This window comes from Rutidosis leptorrhynchoides, chromosome 2 (genome assembly GCF_046630445.1).
Source record: "Rutidosis leptorrhynchoides isolate AG116_Rl617_1_P2 chromosome 2, CSIRO_AGI_Rlap_v1, whole genome shotgun sequence".
In the NCBI taxonomy this organism is placed as follows: Eukaryota; Viridiplantae; Streptophyta; class Magnoliopsida; order Asterales; family Asteraceae; genus Rutidosis; species Rutidosis leptorrhynchoides.
The window spans coordinates 462,462,545-462,481,732 of record NC_092334.1 but is presented as its reverse complement, the minus strand read 5'-3'; positions in this window follow the sequence as shown (position 1 = coordinate 462,481,732).

Here is a 19,188-nt window from a genome sequence, read left to right as displayed (position 1 = left end):
ACCACCGACATTAGAGTTAAAGCCACTTCCAAACCATTTGGAATACGCTTATTTACATGGTGAATCTGAATTACCTGTAATAATATCGTCTTCTCTTACTGAAAATGAGAAATCACAACTCATTTCTGTGTTAAAAGCTCATAAACCAGCCATTGCATGGAAGATTCATGATATTAGATTCATGATATTAAAGGCATAAGTCCTTCGTATTGCACACATAAAATCCTTATGGAAGTAGGTCATAAAACATATGTGCAACGCCAACGAAGACTAAATCCTAATATGCAAGATGTTGTTAAGAAAGAAATTATTAAACTGCTAGATGCAGGTTTAATTTATCCAAATTCTGATAGTCCATGGGTAAGCCCAGTTCAATGCATGCCTAAGAAGGGTGGCATGACTGTCATCACAAATGAGAAAAATGAGCTTATTCCTACTAGGACTGAAACAGGATGGCATGTATGTATTGATTATAGAAAATTAAATGACGCCACCAGAAAAGATCACTTTCCCTTACCTTTTATTGATCAAATGTTGGAAAGATTAGCCGGAAATAGTTACTATTGTTTTCTTGATGGTTTTTTCGGATATTTTCAAATTCTAATAGCACCCGAGGACCAAGAAAAAACCACATTCACGTGCCCTTATGGTACTTTTGCTTACAAACGCATGCCATTAGGACTTTGCAACGCCCCTGCAACCTTTCAAAGGTGCATGATGGCGATTTTTCACGACATGATAGAAGAATGCATGGAAGTTTTCATGGATGACTTTTCAGTCTTCGGGGATACTTTTGAAACATGTCTAGTTAATTTTGAACGAATGCTTATTAGATACGAACAATCAAATCTAGTACTTAATTGGGAGAAATGTCATTTCATGGTTAAAGAAGGCATCGTTCTTGGTCATAAAATTTCAAAGGAAGGAATTGAAGTGGATAGAGCTAAAGTAGATGTAATTGCTAAACTTTCACATCCCACCAATGTTAGAGGAGTTAGGAGTTTTCTAGGGCATGCCGGTTTTTACCGACGTTTCATAAAAGATTTTTCTAAAATTGCCACTCCTATGAATAAACTCCTAGAAAAGGATGCTCCATTCATCTTTTCAGATGAATGTATCAAATCTTTTAATATTCTTAAAGAAAAACTCACTAATGCGCCGATCATGATAACACCAAATTGGAATATACCATTTGAACTAATGTGCGATGCAAGTGATTTTGTAATGGGAACCGTTTTAGGACAAAGGATTGAAAAACGATTTCAATCTATATATTATGCTAGTAAGACGTTACAAGGAGCACAAACAAATTATACAACTACTGAAAAAGAACTCCTTGCTATTGTCTTTGCTTTCGACAAATTTCGATCATATCTCGTTCTAGCTAAAACGGTGGTCTATACCGACCATTCTGCTCTTAGATACCTATTTTCGAAACAAGATGCTAAACCAAGATTAATCCGTTGGATCTTACTCTTACAAGAGTTCGATATTGAAATCCGAGATAAAAGAGGAGCAGAAAATCTCGCAGCTGATCATCTTTCTCGTCTTGAAAATCCCGAATTAGAAGTTCTAAATGAATCGGCCATACAAGACAACTTTCCTGATGAATATCTATTGAAAATAGATTATAATTAAATTCCATGGTTTGCAGACTATGCAAACTACTTAGTATGTGAATTCCTTAAAAAGGATTATCGTACCAAAAACGAAAGAAATTATTTAGTGATATAAAACACTATTTCTGGGAAGATCCACATCTGTTTAAAAGTTGTCCCGATGGAATAATACGCCAATGTGTATTCGGAGATGAAGCTAGTAAAATTTTGAACCATTGTCACACAGGACCAACAGGAGGGCATTATGGGCCTCAACTAACAGCAAGAAAAGTTTACGATGCTGGATTCTATTGGCCTACAATTTACAAAGACGCACACCTTCTTTGTAAATCCTGTGATGCTTGTCAAAGGGCCGAAAAAATAAGTCAACGTGATGAAATGCCACAAAATGTCATTCAAGTATGTGAAGTATTTGACATTTGGGGTATTGACTTTATGGGTCCATTTCCAAAATCTCATAATAATCTATATATTCTCGTAGCCATTGATTATGTTTCTAAATGGGTGGAAGCACAAGCTCTCCCAACTAATGATACACGAGTTGTAGTCAACTTTTTAAAACGTCTTTTTGCAATGTTTGGAACACCGAAAGCTTTAATAAGTGATCGGGGAACTCATTTCTGTAATAATCAACTTGAGAAAGTTCTTAAAAGATATGGAGTAACTCATAAAATCTCCACTGCATATCATCCACTGACAAGTGGACAAGTTGAAAATACCAACCGAGCTTTAAAACGTATTCTAGAGAAAACCGTAGGATCAAATCCGAAGGAATGGTCCATAAAATTAGAGGATGCACTCTGGGCTTTTAGAACAGCCTACAAAACTCCAATTGGAACCACACCTTTTAAACTCGTTTACGGAAAAGCATGTCATCTTCCAGTAGAAATTGAACACAAAGCATTTTGGGCTTTGAAGACATGTAATCTTGATTTACATGAAGCCGGACGTCTACGGTTAAGTCAATTAAATGAATTAGAAGAATTTAGACATGAAGCATATGAAAATTCCTTAATCTATAAGGAAAGAACGAAGAAATGGCATGATAAAAGAATCAGAAGTTCAAAAGAATTCAAAGAAGGAGACAGAGTTCTTCTTTTCAATTCACGATTCAAGCTATTTCCTGGAAAATTGAAATCAAGATGGTCTGGACCATTCATAGTCAAAAGAGTTTTCCCATACGGAAAAGTAGAATTAATAAATTCAAATGGGATTGAATTTAAAGTTAATGGTCACAGAGTTAAACATTACATACATGATCCGATGGAAGTTGACAATGAAGTTAATCATAATTTCACCACCCAAGAAAACCTTCAAAATGAAAACATAAATATGTTATCAACAACATATGAAAAATCAAAATTGGAAAATAGGGAGGAGTCAAATTTGAGTGATGAAGAAGAATTCTTATACAAACCTCCCATTCCAAGAAACGAAGAAAAATGTGAACAAAAAGTTCAAATAGAAGTGAAAGAACCAAGAAAAGAACACCCGAAAAAGGTTTACAAACCAACTCGACTTACTAAAGCAGGAGACCCGGGTGAATTTATCATTTCTTGCTTGCTTAATGATGGTGCTATATATAATGGACTCGCAGATTTAGGAGCAAGTGCAAATATTATGCCTCTTTCCTTATACAAAAGATTAGGCATGGGTAAATTAAAACCAATCAAAATAGGTGTTCAATCATTTGACCAAACCATTAAACACCCGGTTGGGATAGCAAATAATTTACTTGTTAACGTGGGAAGTTTGACCTTTGTTGCAAACTTCATAGTGATTAATATGGAGGAAAACCTTGATATTCCTCTAATTCTAGGTCGCCCATTTTTAGCAACCACCGAGGCATTCATTGATGTAAGAGAAGGTAGAATAACACTTAGGAATGATGATACATCGATCACCTTTGTGAACCGAAAGTTTAGATCTCCACCAACCAAAACTGTTAAACCAATAAAAACGCATAAGTGTGGGGAAGATGAAGAAACACTTAGTGATGATCCAATCACAAAGAACCCCGTTGATGATACGAAATTAGATGAACCCATTTTTAACAGTTCAACGAAGAAACTTTATAAACGGATTCACGATGCTAAGATTAAGGGAAACTTTAAGTTATGTAACCGATTAGTATCCAATTTATCGCCAAAAGAAAAGGCGATGTTAGTTGAATTTGTGAAAGTTACGGAGGAAATCAACAAATGGATTGAAGTAAAAGTCAAAGATATACAAGTTGTTGATGATCCAATTGAAAATAATGTTAATCACAATTTCAACTAAGTGTAGGGAGGTTTATGTATTTCTGTTAGAGTTAGATTTTCTGTTTTCGTGTAGTTCTCGAAAATGGAACCCGAATGGTCTTTCCCTAGCAGACCCTAAAGAACTAGTCTTCTCCCCCCATTCTGAATTTTTATTTTTTTTAGGTTTTTCGAAATGAAGACTTCCTGTGAATTAAACCATGGTCTAATGCTACACGCTTTGATCACTAAACGTAATAATGACACACTTCCAAGTGAATTGGTATCAATAATAAGAGGTAAATTGGACGGAGTAAGAAAAAAATCCAGATGCGAAGATAATAAGTTACAATTTGATAAAGGAAAATCAAAATCCGTAGCGAAAAGAAGAGCACGACATCTTAAAAGATGTCACAAATGCGGAAAATGGTCACACGAAGGTAAATGTTCAAATAATCAAACCAATTCAAACACCGAATTTGTTACTTTATGCAGAGACGGACCGTTCATATGTTTAGAAGAAAAATCAATAAATGCTCGAGGTTACGCCTATGTAGCTATGGAAAACCAATTAGTCCGACTATCTTATGAGTGGGCTAGAGCATATCACTAAGAAATCTCTTTCACATGTAAGTTTGTACAGTTTTTATTTTTATTTTTAACCTTTTGATAATAAACGCTAAATTGTTCGCTATAAAGTATTAAATTGGTATTCGATAAAATTAGGTCTTGCGACCGAAATTATTGATATCATACAAAAATTTATTACATCACTGTGAAATTTAACGTTTATTCTTAAGGTATACATATCTTTAATCAATCAACCCAAAATATTTCAAAAATTCGTCATGAGTTAAATTAGGTTATTGAACCGAAATTACTTTACCGAAAAGAGGGGCGCATATTTTTGATAATATTTGATTGATTAAAGTGGGATAAAAGCCAAAAAGATTTTTAATTTTATTTTTATTTTGTTTTAAATTTAATATTAAAATAATATTGTAAACTTGTTAAAATTAATATATATTTAAAATTGTAAATATTTGAAAAATTAATATTTTTAATATAAGTTTGTATGTATAAAAACAAAAATATAATTTAAGTTTGGTGTGAATTTTTAATATGAATTTTTAATTATGCATATATAATTTAAGTTTGGTGTGAATTTTTAATATGAATTTTTAATTTTATGCATTTTAAATTTAAGTTTGGTGTGAATTTAAAAATAAAAATTTACTTTATTTCGCTAACTTAAAAATATGATTTTTAAAATTTATCGTGAGTTGAAGACTAGGTCATTGAACCGAAATTGCTTTACCCAAGGGAGGGACGAGAACTTTTATTATCATTATTTTTAATCTTATTGAACTAAAGTATACCAAAAACATTAAAAAACCTAAAAATCTTTACTTTTAAAATCGCGCTTTGAATTGACAAATTTTAAAATTTTGTCGACGGACGGACTAGGACATCATTCCGAAAAGCCCTCATCCTAAAAAGAAACAAATTTTTAAAATTTTATTAATTATATGTTTTATAAAGTATAAGGTCTTTATAAAAAAAAAAAAGAGCTGAAAACACTGTAGCCGGCACCCCATGCGATCGCATGGGGTTTACACACCAAGCTCATGCGATCGCATGAGGCTGGAAAACTGGCCAGGATCAAAAACTCTCAGCGAGCTGTTCTTCATCCACAAACACACACACATACACGAAACTCTCTCAAAACTTCACCAAATTTCACCAAATTTTCACCGTAATTCGTCAAATTTCTTGCTCTAATCATGCCTAGATTCTCATTCTTCAGCAAAAAGGTAAAAATTATACCCCTAAACTCTATAAATTCCTAGTTTTTGTGATAATTACCAATATTTTACCTAATGCAATTTTGTTAATTTCTAGTGTAATTAGTGTTAAATTGTTAGTATTTTATGCATGTATAACCTAGATTGATGCTATTTAACATGATTTGAAGCCAAAAATTTCAAAATTTTTAGAAATCTAGGGTTTGTGTTCTTGAGCAATTTGGGGCTTTTTGATATAAACAGGTTATGGTCGATTTTTGTCATGAATTATTGCTAAATTGAGTAGTGTAACATGTTTAGGTAGTTAAATGATCCAAACATTGATCCTAAACATGATTTTTGAAGATTAAAGTAGACTTTTTAAGTCCAAAATTCATGAAGTTGATTAATTTGATATATTTGCCATTTGAGACTTGTTTAATTGTTAGTAATGACTATTTTGACATGTTATTTGAGTTAAATGCTTATGAACTTTATCTACATTTCCATATGTGCTTATTTAAAAAAGTGTAGAATTGTGAAAAATTGTGAAAATGTGTATAAGTTTAATTTTGATTTAACATGTTATTGTGATTGTTTTAAGTTGTTATTTTGCTAACACTAATGCATATTTGGATGCACAAATTTTGTGTTTAATGTGTTTTGCAGAAAGCCGATACTGGAGGTTCAGGATCATCATCATCTAGACGACCTGCTCCAGCACCAGAACCAGAACCAGAAATGAAACACGAGCCAGAACCCGAACAAGAACCACAACAGGAACCACAACAACAGCCTGATCAACACGTACCTTATTATGATTAGGTACAGTTTGTTAATGAATTCATAGTATTCCCGATGAGGCCGCCAGTAGAATACCCAACGATTCCTAAGCACACTTTGCATCCTAATCTGAGATTTGATAGAAGATGGAGAGATTACGAGACATATCAAAGGAACAAATTCAGATTGGTAACTAAAAATGTAGAGGTGCAAAGGGTAATCGATTGGGATCCTTTGGAAAGAGTTCAGCTAGCTAATAGAGTCAGACTGCTACTAATTCAGAGGTACGGGAACTCTTCTTTTACAGATTGGGAACGTCTTTTCACCATTCATAGACCTGTATATAAGGAATGGTGTGTTGAGCTCATGAGTACTGTATCACTTGATACAAATTTAGTTAGAATAGATGATAGAAGATTTCTTAGGTTTATCCTTGGCGGTAGGATGTACAGAATGTCCATGCTGGACATGGCCAGGGCCTTACAGATATATACTCCTGGTGAGTTGCTACTACCCGATTGTACAAATTTGATTCATTATTGTGAAAGGGTAGATAGCAACTTTGACGCTGACGCCATTTGGAGGCGTATGTCACATTTTGATGTTTTTACACGAGCGGGAGGACACTCCTATACACATATTGACAGAGCCGAGCTTCGTATCATTCATAGATTTTTGGCTAACTCGATTACACAAAGAGGTAACAATAAAGAAAAAATAACCTTACATGATTTATTCTACCTAAAGTGTATTCGGGATCCTAGAAGCTTTGTCAATATCCCTTACTGTGTTGGTTTTTATTTATCTAAAATGGTAGAAGGAATGCAGGACGGGAGTATAATAGGAGGAGGTATTTTTGTTACTCTCATTGGAGAGTATTTAGGTGTTGATAGGAACCAAGGGGGTCCATTACAGCTTTGTAGAGAACAGGTTGAGCCTTTAGGATTGAAAGTTTATATGGGTGCTAAGGTATTGAAAAGTAGACGCAACCAGGCAGTACCCTATGAGGGCCCTCATCCACAGGTAGAAAGGGGCTCAGACGAGGAAATGGATTAAGCGGAAGACATTAGGGATGTCTTTCGAGATGCTATTCTTGACGTCCACGTTCGTATAGATGAGGAATCAATGACGAACACGGCAAGACATAGTATGTGCGAGCAGTAGAACTCCGAGCGAGTATACGAGGATTATAGGTGACGCCAACACGATAACTGGTTAGTTCATCAGCACCAAATCATGAGTCAGCTATCATATCAGGTACCAAATAACTACGTACCTACTCGACCTACTCATTTTCTGTCACATAACCCCGAGATCCGACCACCCTTTAACCGGTATGACTATAACCAAGCCTATCAGGACACCTATAACCAACAATGGAACCCACCTGACGAGATGAACTGGAACCCCTATCCAGACTGATTTAGTTTCATTGGTTATTTTTATGATTTTTATGTTTTTATCTTTTTACTTTTTCATGTTTAAACTTATGTTATTGGATATATTTATGTAATTTTTATCATTTTTATTATTATTGTGTACTAATATTTCACATTTAGGATTTGAAAGTGGGATATTAAGTCCCATTTCAAATTGTCATGCATGTTTATATTTGTATTGTATGTATATTGTTGATTGTACAAAATATGGTAAAACAGCGCATTTTCAAAGACTGGCATTAAGTTCAGCAAAAGCTAGTTTTGACGACAAAACGAAAAACAAATGTGATGTACCAACAGACGGAATGAACAAATGATGTGCACCATTTATCATTCAGCAAACAAACGCCAATATGTTTGGAAACTTTGGTAAAATTTAATCATTTTTCTACGCTAATCACCCTCCATAATTTAAATTGTTACTGATTTCTTGCAAATGAGGGCATTGCAAGATCTTAAGTGTGGGAAGGGGTTAAATTCTTTCGGAATTTTAAAAAAATTTTAACTTAAAACACTTGGTTACCATTAAAAATACTAGTAACGCAGTAGTTGTATTAGAATCTAGTGCTCTCTGATAATAAAGAACAGCCCTAGTCTTATATACTGACTACCCAATTATAGTAAAAATTTTCAAAATTTTCAATTAAATGAATTCAAAATCATGTTTATACATATTTATGAACGATAAAACTAGGTGTTAACACCGAAATTATTGTTACCTCGGAAAGGACATAAATTGAGAAACAAACCAAAATGTTAGAATTCATTTAAAATGGAATAGAAGACAATAAAAAGGCAAATAAAAGAAAATAAAAGCCAAGTGTGGGAAAATTTACCAAGTTATCTTAAACATATGTCACATATTTCTGTAACAAATAATTGAAGATACTTTTGCTTTGGACTAAACTAAACAGTTTTACCCGATTTACTGTAAGAAAGGTGGATCTACACGATGAATCAATTCCATCACTTAAAGGAAGTAACGTCTTCCGAGAAAGAAACACGCTTCTTGATTTAGGTCATGAAGTTGTCGTCCAGACCAGCTGTAGGTTGACGAAAAATCTAGAAAATTCATCTCTAAAATCAGCAGGAAATCCACGGACCTCAGCATCAAACAGGGTCGCCAAGTGGTCAGACTTATCCTAACCATGAGAGGATCTGTCTTGTAAAATGGGGAGGACGCCGTGCAAATTAGACCCCCAGAAAGGATAATCTCCTTAAAAGATCAAAAATCAGCTTTTAAGCCTGATATTACTCAATCCTAGAGATTGACCTTAAAGATTGAGAATTACAAACTCATGAAATTCGATGATATCTAAACTCGAGCTTGAACGAGAAAATATTTTGATCAAAATTACAAACCGATTTGTTTTATGAAAACCCATTTTCAATGCGTTCATTACCATTAAACGTAAAATCCTAGGAATTCACCTGGAATACATTAGGTCACCTGAACCAAATCGGGTGTCAACCGTAAGAACGGTGGTTGCATAGCATGGTCAAAGACAGGAACTTGTGACAGACCGAAAAATTATAAGGGTGAGCTTTACTATTGCTCCTACCAAGGATAGTAATTGCATCCGATACGTTATAGACCATAATTAAAAGCATGTCAGGGGACATTGCCTTAACAGTTGCTTGTTCAACGCTTTCCTTTACAACCGGACGGTAGTTTACCGAAAGGTAATATACGGAGCAAGTATACTGGACGTGTTGCTTTCCCAATACAAGGTTAGCAAGTGGGTGACACAAAACCACAAGTTTTGAGCTAAAATTTTCAAATCTAAAACCTACCAAACCCACAAAAACAATTTGCAAACATCGGTGAAGGGTTATTCTGGAAAACTTATCTAGGGTAAAAACTAGATTGAATTTTCAAAAGATCAAATGTTTTCATAAAGATCCAATTTTCTTAATGGATCTAAATTTTCATAAGTCATGTGAGACTGTAAACCACATCGTTACTACCATTGTTTATACCGCCGTAAAGAAATCACTGATGTATAAAGTGTGAAGAATAAAGAAGTGATTCTTGTATTTCAAGACTATATTGCTTGAGGACAAGCAACACTCAAGTGTGGGAATATTTGATAACGCTAAAAATGAACATATATTTCATAGCATTATCCCTCAAGAAAGACAAGCTTTTAGTTGTAATTGTTCTATTTACAAGTGATATTCGTTTAAATAATAAAAGGTGAAGACAAAAGACAGATTCGACGAATTGAAGACGCAAACGACTAAAAAGCTCAAAAGTATAAAGTACAATCAAAGAGGTTCCAATTATTGATAAGAAACATCTCAGAATTACAAGAGTACAAGATTCAAAACGCAAAGTACAAGATATTAAATTGTACGCAAGGACGTTCAAAAAGTCGAAACCGGGACCAGAGTCAACTCTCAACGCTCGACGCAACGGACTAAAAATTACAAGTCAACGGAGTACAAGAATATAATATAATATATATATATATAATTAAATTTAATTATATATATTATATTATATAATAAATAAATAAGCAGCCCACGTTTTTAAAGACTTTTAAGCCTCCCCAGCTGGCCATGCGATCGCATGGCCTTGAAGGGCAAAGCCCATGCGATCGCATGAGGCCCTTTTCCAGCCCACATGCCTATAAAAGTCACAGTTTGGTGCATCAAAAATATATATCAATCCATCTCTCTATCTCACATACGATATATATATATATATATATATATATATATATATATATATATATATATATATATATATATATATATATATATATATATATATATATATATATATATATATATATTATATATATATATTTATATTTATATTTATAATTTTAATTTTAATTTTAATTTTAATTCTAATAATAAGGGTATGTTAGCGAATGTTGTAAGGGTGTAAGTCAAAATTCTGTCCGTGTAACGCTACGCTATTTTTAATCATTGTAAGTTATGTTCAACCTTTTTACATTAATGTCTCGTAGCTAAATTATTATTATGCTTATTTAATACCGAAGTAATCATGATGTTGGGCTAAAAATATTAAAATTGGGTAATTGGGCTTTGTACCATAATTGGGGTTTGGACAAAAGAACGACACTTGTGGAAATTAGACTATGGGCTATTAATGGGTTTTATATTAACTAAACAATACCTTGTTAATTTAATATATAAACTTATAATTTGACGTATTTATATATAACCACATACGCTTGACTGGGTACGGTGGGCGGGATATCTATAAATACCAATAATTGTTCATTTTACCGGACACGGAACTGGATTAATAGTTAATAGACTTGTTGAAACAGGGGTGAATTACATTCAAGGGTAATTGGTGTAATTGTTAACAAAGTAGTAAAACCTTGGTTTACACGCAGTCGATAACCTGGTGTATTCATTAAACAAAGTATTAAAACCTTGTTACAATTCGAATCCCCAATTAGTTGGAATATTTGACTTCGGGAATAAGAATAATTTGACGAAGGCTTTCGCTCTTTATATTTATGACTGATGGACTATTATGGACAAATCCGTATGGACATATTAAATAATCCAGGACAAAGGACAATTAACCCATGGGCATAAAACTAAAATCAACACGTCAAACATCATGATTACGGAAGTTTAAATAAGCATAATTCCTTTATTTTCATATTTAATTGCACTTCTAATTATCGCACTTTTATTTATTGTCATTGTATTTAATTGCACTTTTAATTATCGTACTATTTAATTATCGCAAGTTTATTTTATCGCACTTTTATTTCGCAATTTCATTATCGTTATTTACTTTACGCTTTAAATTAAGTCTTTTATTTATTTAATATTTTACATTAGGTTTTAACTGCGACTAAAGTTTTAAAAATTGACAAACCGGTCATTAAACGGTAAAAATCCCCATTTATAATAATAATATTACTTATATATATATTTGTATTTTTATAAATTAAAACTAATATAGCGTTAAGCTTTGTTTAAAAGATTTTCCCTGTGGAACGAACCGGACTTACTAAAAACTACACTACTGTACGATTAGGTACACTGCCTATAAGTGTTGTAGCAAGGTTTAGGTATATCCATTCTATAAATAAATAAATATCTTGTGTAAAATTGTATCGTATTTAATAGTATTTCCTAGTAAAAATAAAGCTATTTCATATACACCTCGCATAACATCAAACACCTACAAACACTTTCATTCTTCAATTTTCTTCATCTAATTAATCTCTCTCAAGTTCTATCTTCAAGTTCTAAGTGTTCTTCATAAATTCTACAAGTTCTAGTTTCATAAAATCAAGAATACTTCCAAGTTTGCTAGCTTACTTTCAATCTTATAGAGTGATCATCCAACCTCAAGAAATCTTTCTTATTTACAGTAAGATATCTTTCTAATACAAGGTAATACTCATATTCAAACTTTGATTCAATTTCTATAACTATAACAATCTTATTTCGAGTGGAAATCTTACGTGAACTTGTTTTTCGTGTCATGATTCTGCTTCAAGAACTTTCAAGCCATCCAAGGATCCTTTGAAGCTAGATCCATTTTTCTCATTTCCAGCAGGTGCATCCACAAAACTTGAGGTAGTAATGATGTTCATAACATCATTCGATTCATACATATAAAGCTATCTTATTCGAAGGTTTAAACTTGAAATCACTAGAACATAGTTTAGTTAATTATAAACTTGTTCGCAAACAAAAGTTAATCCTTCTAACTTGACTTTTAAAATCAACTAAACACATGTTCTATATCTATATGATATGCTAACTTAATGATTTAAAACCTGAAAACACGAAAAACACCGTAAAACTGGACATACGCCGTCGTAGTAACACCGCAGGCTGTTTTGGGTTTGATAATTAAAAACTATGATAAACTTTGATTTAAAAGTTGTTCTTCTGGGAAAATTATTTTTCTTATGAACATGAAACTATATCCAAAAATCATGGTTAAACTCAAAGTGAAAGTATGTTTTTCAAAATGGTCATCAAGACGTCGTTCTTTCGACTGAAATGACTACCTCTTACAAAAACGACATGTAACTTATATTTCCGACTATAAACCTATACTTTTTATGTTTAGATTCATAAAATAGAGTTCAATATGAAACCATAGCAATTTGATTCACTCAAAACGGATTTAAAATGAAGAAGTTATGGGTAAAACAATATTGGATATTTTTTGATTTTTGTAGCTACGGGAAATATTAACAATTTTATACAAATCATATCGTAGGTAACTTATATTGTATTATACATGTATTCTAATATATTATGTAATCTTGGGATACCATAGACACGTATGCAAATGTTTTGACATATCATATCGACCCATGTATATATATTATTTGGAACAACCACAGACACTCTATATGCAGTATTGTTGGAGTTAGCTCTACAGGGTTGAGGTTGATTCCAAAAATAAATATACTTTGAGTTGTGATCTAGCCTGAGACGTGTATACACTGGGTCGTGGATTGATTCAAGATAATATATATATATATATATATATATATATATATATATATATATATATATATATATATATATATATATATATATATATATATCGATTTATTTCTGTACATCTAACTGTGAACAACTAGTTGTAGGTTACTAACGAGGACAGCTGACTTAATAAACTTAAAACATCAAAATGTATTAAAAGTGGTGTAAATATATTTTGAACATACTTTGATATATATGTACATATTTGTTATAGGTTCGTGAATCGACCAGTGGCCATGTTTGTATGATATTGTGTAAAAACTGCATTCAAGAAACATATGTCGATGTAATATATTTCTATTGTAAACCATTATGTAATGGTCGTGTGTAAACAGTATATTTTAGATTATCATTATTTGATAATCTACGTAATGCTTTTGAAACCTTTATTGATAAAATAAAGGTTATGGTTGTTTTAAAAATGAATGCAGTCTTTGAAAAACGTCTAATATAGAGGTCAAAACCTCGCAACGAAATCAATTAATATGGAACGTTTATAATCAATAAGAACGGGACATTTCAACTAACACTCACAAACTCTCTATTAGACTTTTAGTATACAAGATACACTCTTGAATTTGGGATGCATTTAAGGGCTTGAGTTGAGCTCTTATTTATAGTACATGATGATGGTGAAGATGTAAATAATCAGTATGCAAAATGGTTGGTGAAGTTTGCAAATTCAAACTTGTCTTCTCAAAATTGTAGGCTACCAAACATTTAATTCCCATGTGAGTATTGACTCACCTACTCCATTATTCAACAATCTCCCACTTAAAGATTTGATTGAAGCCTAATAAATCTTCACACGATAATCCTTCCTTGCCAATGATGTTGCTTACGTCTCTGCTAGGCCGCATGAGGAACGGCACCAAATAAACTTGTCACGATTGATTGACTTTGTTAGAAAATCAGCCACATTTAAATCAGTATGAATTTTCTGCATATCCACGGTTCCTTCTTCCACTTTCTCACGAACGAAGTGATACTGAACTCGTATATGCTTTGTCTTTAAATGAAATGCCGGATTCCTTGCCAGATGCAAGGCACTCTGGTTGTCACAAAATAGAGTGATATTCTTTTGTTTGTGTCCGAGTTCCTCCAACAACATCTTCAACCATACTGCCTCTTTAGTAGCTTGAGTAGCTGCTACATATTCTGCTTCTATTGTTGACGTTGCCACAACTGACTGCAGTTTTGAAACCCAACTTACTATTCCACCACAAAGTTTGAAAACATATGCAGTGGTAGATTTACTTTTATCGATATCACCTGCATAATCTGAATCAACATACCCTTTGACAATAAATTCCGATTCCCCATAACATAATGCAACATCTAAGGTTCCCTTGATGTATTTAAGGATCCTCTTTAGCGCATTCCAATGCTCTTTACCAGGATTCGCCATGTACCGACTAACTACTCCCACTGCATGTGCAATGTCTGGTCTTGTACATATCATTGCGAACATTAAACTTCCCACTGCTGATGCATATGGTACGCGAGACATATCCTTCCTCTCGTATTCACTGCTAGGACACATAACGGAGGATAACTTGAGATTAGTAGGAAGTGGGGTTGAGATTGGCTTACTATCTTGCATATTGAAGCGCTGCAAGACTTTCTTCAAATAATTCTTTTGGGAAAGCCAAATCTTCCTATTATCTCTGTCTCGGTGAATTTGCATCCCTAGAATCTTGTTTGCGGCACCCAAGTCTTTCATTTCAAACTCCCTAGCCAATTGAGCCTTCAGCTTATTAATACGATCTTTGTTGGGGCCTGCAACCAACATGTCGTCTACATATAACAGCAAAATGACAAAATCATTGTCCCTAAACCTCTTGAAATATGTACAAGGGTCTGCATAAAGTCTATTATATTCAAGGCTTATTATGAAAGAATTAAATCTCTTGTACCAACATCTCGGCACCTGTTTGAGACCATACAGAGATTTCTTTAACCTGCAAACCAAGTTCTTTTTTCCTGGTAGTTCAAAACCTTCTGGTTGAAACATATAAATTTCTTCTTCAAGATTTCCATGAAGAAATGCAGTTTTCACATCTAGCTGCTCTAGATGCAAATTAAATGTAGCACACATCGCTAGAACTACTCGAATTGTTGTAAGTCGAACCACAAGAGAAAATATTTCATTAAAGTCCGTACCTTCTTTCTGAGCATATCCTTTAACCACCAGTCTTGCACGATACCGCTCCACTTGATCATCGCCATTTCGCTTAATCTTATACACCCATTTATTTCCAATAGGTTTTCTACCTTTCGGCAATGGCACAAGTTCCCATATTTTACTTTTATGAAGAGCTTCAATTTCTTCCTGCATGGCTGTCATCCACTGAGATGCATCTGAATGATTCAGTGCCTCGCGAAGAGTTGTTGGCTCTCCTTCCTCTGTTAGAAGACAATATGCAACATTGCTTTCCATAATATAATCTGAGTGCCACCCTGGACGTTTCCTTTCCCGATTAGAAATACGAGTCACTGGAGCTTCATCAACGACTACTTGATTTTCATCGTGCTCTGGTACTGCTTCAGAAGAATCTTTATGAAATTCATTACCCACCTGTATCGGTATAGTTTCTTTTGAAGTGCTAACATCTTCAATATCTTTGTCCTCTGTAAAGACAACATCTCTGCTGATGACTACTTTGTGGGCAGTGGGGTCCCACAAGCGATACCCCTTAACTCCATCAGAATACCCCAAGAACAAACACTTTCTGGACTTCGGATCCAACTTTGTCGTTTCTTGAGAATTGTACATTACGTACACAGGACTTCCAAATACATGAAGGTCAGAATAATTAACTGGTTTTCCAGTCCACATTTCCATCGGCGATTTCAACTCAATTGCAGTTGATGGTGACCGATTTATCACGTAACATGCAGTACTTACTGCTTCTGCCCGATTTTCCCAAGCTTGCAGTTGCCAACATCGCCCTTGTTCTATCTAACAAGGTTCTGTTCATCCGCTCTGCCACTCCATTTTGTTGAGGAGTGTATGCCGTCGTGAACTGTCTTTTGATACCTTCTTGTTTGCAAAACTTATCAAATTCATCACCAGTGTATTCTCCTCCATTATCAGTCCTTAAACACTTGATCTTTTTACCAATTCAAGTTCAACCCACGCTTTGTAAACTTTGAAAATTTCAAACACATCCGCCTTTCTCTTGATTGGGTACACCCAACATCTCCTAGTATAATTATCAATAAATGATACAAAATACTTTGCTCCTCCTAGGGATTGAACTGGTGCTTGCCACACATCGGAGTGAACCAATTCTAGAATCAATTTACTTCTAGAATTTGATGTGTTAAACTTCAGGCGATGCTGCTTGCTGATTACACAATGCTCACAGAAAGGTAGCGAAACCTTTGTAAGACCAGGAATAAGATTTCTTTCAACAAGAATCTTCATACCTTGCTCAGACATGTGTCCAAGCTTTTGATGCCATGTCATAGCAACTTTATCACTTGAACTATTTGAAGCAACAGATGCTTCCGATTCCTGTACCGTCTCGCCTTTCAGAATGTATAAATTAGCACCCACCTTTTCTCCTTTCATAAGTACAACCGCGCCTTTCTTGATTATCATGATCTTTTCATGTATCACCATCTTATAACCAAGATCATCCAATTGTCCTAAAGACAATAAGTTCTTCTTCAAACCCTCTACGTGTCGTACACCTTGAATAGTACGAACTGTACCATCGTGCATCTTCATAATGATATGTCCAATTCCAATGATCTTTAGTTCATGATCATTGCAACTGTATACAGATCCTCCTGAGATACGTTCATATTGTTTGAACCATTCTCTTCTAGGGGTCATGAGAAAAGTATCTCCCGAGTCAAATAATAAGACATCGACAAATGTCTTTCTGCCTTCATTTGCTACCACTGCCGCACTAACCAAAGCAGTCCCATCATCTGAAGTGCTTGCAATATTTCCTTGAGGATTTGAGTTATTTAAACTCCGACAATCCTTCTTCAGGTGACCTTTCTTGCCACAATTGTAGCATGTATAGGTCTTCTTCTTTTTAGACTTTGGTTTACCATGATTGTGACTCCCACTTGGGCCACGTTCCGTTGATCTCCCTCCTGACACCAATAAGGCCTCCACTTGTCGTGAACCGGCATGTTTGTCCTCCTTGTTATTGCGCCGATTTTCTTCTTCCAGAATAGCAGCCGCAACTTCATCATAGACTAGATACTCCGAGAGAACATTATTGGTTAAGTTAATAATGAGTTGATCATACGAATCAGGTAGACTCTGAAGTAAAAGTTCAGCACGTTCTTTTGGCTCTATATTGCAACTTAATGAAGCGAGTTGAGAAAATAGAGTATTCAAAGAATTAATGTGCTCATTAACTGAAGTAGATTCATTCATGCGTAGCGCATAAAGTTTCCTCTTAAGGAATATCTTGTTGTGGAGTGATTTGGTCTCGTACAATTTTACGAGGTGATCCCAAATCTCTTTCGCCGTCTTCTTTTCTTCTATGCTAGACAAAACGCCATCTGCTAGTGCCAGATGAAGATTTGCGATAGCCTGGCCGTCCATCTCTTCCCATTTTTCATCAGTCAACTCGGATGGCCGTTGACTGATGGCCGCTAAACACTTATCCTTTCTCAGGATAGCTTTCATCTTTAGTTTCCATAACAAGAAGTTACTCCCGTTGAACTTTTCAATTTCAAATTTCGTAGACATTGCTATAATCACAATCTTCTTTTCGACAATACTATTTTTCTGAGAAATAGTACCCGGGAACTTTTATCGAGTGAAATTAATCTTACTTATTTTCTGATGTGGACGATCAACTCCAGTGGCAACCACAGAGCATACGATAAGTAGATTAATACACACTAGATATTAGAACCTGGCTCTGATACCACTTGTTGAGAAAAGTGACACCGAATTATAGGAAACCGCTAGTAATACTTGAAATAATGACAAAAAAAAAAACACCGAGATTTAACGTGGAAAACCCCAATAGGGTAAAAACGGCAAGGAAAGAAACGCTTCACTAATAAGAATAATAGGAATTACAGTTCTCTCTAATTACAAAGATAAGTACTAATCTTTATATCTCTTGTAATTAGGAGACTAACACTCGCAAACTCTCTATTAGACTTTTAGTATACAAGATACACTCTTGAATTTGGGATGCATTTAAGAGCTTGAGTTGAGCTCTTATTTATAGTACATGATGATGGTGAAGATATAAATAATCAGTATGCAAAATGGTTGGTGAAGTTTGCAAATTCAAACTTGTCTTCTCAAAATTGTAGGCTACCAAACATTTAATTCCCATGTGAGTATTGACTCACCTACTCTACTCCATTATTCAACATTAGGTTGGTTGAACTTGAGGTTTGTCGTTGTCTTGTTGAGTTTGTTATCGGTTTTCTTTCTTTATATTGTTGGTTGCGAGTTCTATTATTTTTTATTAAAGGCTTTCCCGTTTTATTTATATATGTAGTTTTTCTGGCAAAAAAAAAAAAAAAAAAAAAAAAAAAAAAACTAGCTTATTCATTGGTATTTGGAATTCATATATAATAATGAAATACAACTTGTTCTAATACAAAAGAATATTTGATGATACGGTATTGGAACTTCTACAACATTTATTTAAAACTTATTTGAATTTGAACGCATTACCTGGAAATTTAAACAAACTTACACGGATTATATGATATTATATAAATAAATTACTGAGTAATATTCATTTGAGTACATAAATTAAGTTGAGATTCCAGGGACTAATGAGAGCGCGACATGTGTCGCGAAAATCACATGTGACTGGAA